This window comes from Tachysurus vachellii, chromosome 12, assembly GCF_030014155.1.
Source record: "Tachysurus vachellii isolate PV-2020 chromosome 12, HZAU_Pvac_v1, whole genome shotgun sequence".
NCBI classification, from domain to species: domain Eukaryota; kingdom Metazoa; phylum Chordata; class Actinopteri; order Siluriformes; family Bagridae; genus Tachysurus; species Tachysurus vachellii.
This window is the reverse complement of record NC_083471.1, coordinates 3,218,433-3,223,258: the sequence shown is the minus strand read 5'-3', so window position 1 is coordinate 3,223,258 and position 4,826 is coordinate 3,218,433. Positions and strand designations below refer to the sequence as shown.

The 4,826-nt window shown below is 38.1% G+C and overlaps 1 protein-coding gene across 2 annotated transcripts in view; it reads left to right on the top strand.

Annotated features, from left to right (window-relative positions):
- Positions 1-211: 211 nt before the first annotated feature.
- The window catches only part of LOC132854542 (tyrosine-protein phosphatase non-receptor type 14-like), a 39,114-nt gene continuing 34,499 nt past the window's right edge, over positions 212-4,826 (top strand). The window contains exon 1 of one of the 2 annotated variants that reach the window (XM_060883014.1): positions 212-739. The gene's annotated coding sequence lies outside the window, so the exon portion shown is untranslated. The remainder of the gene's footprint in view (positions 740-4,826) is intronic. The other variant, XM_060883015.1, reaches the window with a different exon arrangement.

Genomic DNA, 4,826 nt, shown 5'->3' with positions numbered 1-4,826 from the left:
TGCATTATATATATAATTTTTGTTTGTTTGTTTTTTATTTATTTTTATTTATTTTTTTAAATACATATTATGAACGTTGTTTGTGCGAGTAAGAAATCTGACTATTGCACCTTTAGTTTATAAACACTGAACCATCCCAAAAGAAGCAGTTCAGTCTTGCTGAGCATAAAAAAAGAAAAGAAAAGGAAGGCATTAATGGCGCCGCAGTCACTGATCCTCCATCTATTTACCTCCTTTCTGAGCACCTCCCTCCGTTAAACCCGCACATTCCTGACATTCCCAGCTCCTGATGTCACAGAAGGCGGAACCGCGCGCGCATCCCGACGTCTTCCTCTCCGTGAGCTCCGTGTCGTTGGAGTACCGTTACCGGCGACCTCGTCCTGGTCCTGCACAGCTCACAGAACCTCACAGAACCTCTCAGAACCTCACGGATTAAACAACCTCACCGGGAATTCCGGCTGTTTTCATTTCCTCATGTTGGGAATCCGGTCCTGATTTGGAGGATTGTGTGTTTTTTTCCTTTTGCTCTGAGAAGCGCGAGCGCTCCGTTCATGTTTCCACTGAGTTGTTAACTTGGAGACAAGTTTCTTTTCCTTCTCTTTCTTCTCCTGAAGGATTGCGCGCTTCATCTAAGGGTTTATTAGTAAAAGGAAAGCGCAAGAAAGAGAAAAGGAAAAGAAAGAAAGAAAGAAAGAAAGAAAGAAAGAAGAAAAAGTGGGAATGTAGTGCAGACAACACGGTGAGTGTGTGTATGCGTGTGTGTGTGTGTGTGTGCGTGTTTGTGTGTGCGCGTGTGTGTGTGCGTGTGTGTGTGTGTGTGTGTGCGTGTGTGTGTGCGCGCGTGTGTGTGTGTGTGCGCGCGTGTGTGTGTGTGTGCGTGTGTGTGTGTGCGTGTGCGTGTGTGCGTGTGTGTGTGTGTGCGCGTGTGTGTGCGTGTGCGTGTGTGTGTGTGTGTGTGTGTGTGCGTGTGTGTGCGTGTGTGTGTGTGTGTGTGCTGAATGAACACCTACAGTGTGGCTTTAACCGATACAGTGTTGCATTTTCCACACTGCTGTAGGAATAAACACCCACAGTGTTTTTAGTGCATTTATGGATGTAGTATTTAACTGCTACAGTGAACTGCTATCATGTTAAATACTTCTATACTGTTAAATGAGCGTCTACGGTGTTGAATTAAAAGGTCACACAGTTTAAAACAAACACCTTCAGTGTTGCTTTAAGAAATGCAGTGATATACAAATGCCATCCATGATGTGTTTGTGGTTACGGTGTTGAATGCTCTAAATTACCATTTAAGGTTTGTGTTAAATACTAATAATAAGGTATTTACACGTACAGTGTCAAAGAAACACCTACACTGTTACATTAATAAATACAATGTTAAATACTGAACAAACACCTACACTGTTACATTAATAAATACAGTGTTAAATACTGAACAAACACCTACACTGTTACATTAATAAATACAATGTTAAATACTGAACAAACACCTACACTGTTACATTAATAAATACAATGTTAAATACTGAACAAACACCTACACTGTTACATTAATAAATACAATGTTAAATACTGAACAAACACCTACACTGTTACATTAATAAATACGGTGTTAAATACTGAACAAACACCTACACTGTTACATTAATAAATACAATGTTAAATACTGAACAAACACCTACACTGTTACATTAATAAATACAATGTTAAATACTGAACAAACACCTACACTGTTACATTAATAAATGCAATGTTAAATACTGAACAAACACCTACACTGTTACATTAATAAATACGGTGTTAAATACTGAACAAACACCTACACTGTTACATTAAGAAATACAATGGTAAATACTGAACAAACACCTACACTGTTACATTAATAAATACAATGTTAAATACTGAACAAACACCTACACTGTTACATTAATAAATACAATGTTAAATACTGAACAAACACCTACACTGTTACATTAATAAATACAATGTTAAATACTGAACAAACACCTACACTGTTACATTAATAAATACAATGTTAAATACTGAAGAAACACCTACACTGTTACGTTAATAAATATAGTGTTAAATACTGAACAAACACCTACACTGTTACGTTAATAAATACAGTGTTATATACTGAACAAACACCTACACTGTTACGTTAATAAATATAGTGTTAAATACTGAACAAACACCTACACTGTTACGTTAATAAATAGAGTGTTGAATACTGAACAAACACCTACACCGTTGCATTAATGAATACAATGTTAAATACTGAACAAACACCTACACTGTTACGTTAATAAATACAGTGTTATATACTGAACAAACACCTACACTGTTACATTAATAAATAGTGTTAAATACTGAACAAACACCTACACCGTTAATGAATATGACTGCATTAATGAATACAGTATTAAATACTAATTAAATAAACTGCAGAACAAACATCTACAGTGTAAAACAAACACCTACAGTACTAATAGTGTTGAATACTTCGAAACAGATGGATGGATGCCTGAAGTGTTGCATTAAATGATGCAGTATTAAATGAAGAACTACGGTGTTGTGTTAATGGTTATGGTATAAAACTCATAGACGGTCGAATAAACACCTAAAACATCAGATTGTCACAGTGTTAAACAAACACCCAAGTGTTCTACTAAACAGTGCTGATGAACAAATGTAATTTGTTGATGTTCCCTTACTGCTGAGCAAATATGTGGTGTTGAATTCATCATAATAAACTCAATAAGTCAAGTGTTTATTAACACAAACAGTGTTTAATGAAACCTTTAGTGTTTATTATTTATCAGTGGGTTTTGTGAATAATGAGTATTTACCCATTAACCATAAACCCGCTGCATTAATTTAACACCTCAGTAGACACTGAACACTGAAGGTATTAATGCAACTCTGAGGCTGTTCACTATTTAAGTGTTGCATTAATACCTATAGTGTTGATTCATTCCTGTAGTGTTAAACTAATATCTATGGGTTTCAATGCAGACTGGTTCTGTTTTATTAAATAGCTAGTTATTCATTATTAGTGTTTAATAGTGACTCTGTAGGTGTTGATTCAACACCACAATTTAACTATGTAAGGCAACATGGTTAATTAAAATATAGATTTTTCTATTAACTATGTTCTAATAATTCTAATTAATTATCATATAGACCTTGTTTAAACACTCAGTCTGCAGTGTTTATGTCTATTTAACACTGTAGGTGTTGAGTCAGTTCAACACCATCAGTACACGAGTCTCTTTCTTCAGCTCTGTGTGACAGAAATGTCTTCTGTATTATTGAGATAAATACATTTTGTGTGATTTTAAGAAGACGTAGCCCTCAGTTTCGCCTTGTAGGTGTTTGTTCAACACCATCAGAGAGCGTGTGGTTGAAGCTCAGCCCGTGTTACGCTCTCGTCTTTTCTTACACTCTAACGCTCGTAGCATTCTTTCTTTCACCTGAACACGAACCCTGCGTTCTTGAGGGTCTCTCAGGGTCCAGGGCGAGTTTAGACCTGCGCACATACTCTGATTGTGTGTGTGTGTGTGTGTGTGTGTGTGTGTGTATGTGTTTGTGTCTGTGTGCATGTGTTGTTTTGTGTTGTTCCAAATAGAAATGGAACTGCAGCAGTGGTGTGTGGAGTTTCTAAGTTTATGGCTGTCATGAATCCTTTCTGGGCCTGTGTTAGCTGTGTGTGTGTGTGTGTGTGTGTGTGTGTGTGTGTCTTTATGGCTCTCAGGAATCCAACCTGAGGCTGCATTAGCATTGTGTCACATTTAGAACGCACTGTGTGTGATACCAGATTGTTTTATTGTGTGTTTGTTCTTTTCAGATTGTGTGTGTGTGTGTGTACATACACTTATGTGTTTGTGTGTATTATTTGCAAATTGCCGAGCCTTAGTGTGTGTGCATTGTGTTTTGACATTTGCTGAGTGTTTGTGTTTGTGTGTGTGTGTGTGTGTGATTGTTTACAGCTTGTCTCATTGTGTGTTTGTTCTGTTTTACATCTGTTTGTGTGTGTCTGTGTGTGTGTATGTGTGTGTGTGTGTGTGAGTGAGTGAAATAGCAGCCTGCAATAGTCTGTATGTTTTTGTACTCTTTACATTGTGTTTTCAGAGTGAGTGCAATGTGGTTTGACATTTGTTGTGTGTGTGGGTGTGTGTGTGTGTGTGTGTAGACCCAAGAGGTCTGTCTGTTCATTTAGAGTTTCACATTGTTTGTTACACAGCAACACACACACACACACACACACACACACACACTTTTTCTGGCATGGGCTTCTGGTTCTCTGGTTGTGTGTCTGGAAGATAAGCTTCACAATAGAAGGATGTCCTGAATGAGTACAGCACTGTCCCAACACACACACACACACACACACACACACACTTTTATGCTTTCTAACTTTTATGCTTTTCTATTGAACACAGTTCCACTTATCTCTTATTTTACTCTCTCTCTCTCTCTCTCTCTCTGTCTCTCTCTCACTGTCTCTCTCTCTCTCTCTCTCTCTCTCTCTCTCTCTCTCTCTCTCTCTCTCTCTCTCTCTCTCTCTCTCTGATGTGTGAATGGGGCGTGCTGCAACCTGCATCTTGTATCAACAGGTGAAAAACATGGCAAAGGCCAATATAGCATAGCTGCTGGGGGTGTGGGCACCAAACACTCACACACACACACACACACACACACACAAAACACAACACACCCACATCTGGATGAAGCTCTGTAACTCGGTGGCTCACCGCTCAAATTATACACTACACACCATATAAGACAAATACACACAGGGAGGAGAAAAAGACCAGGAAGAA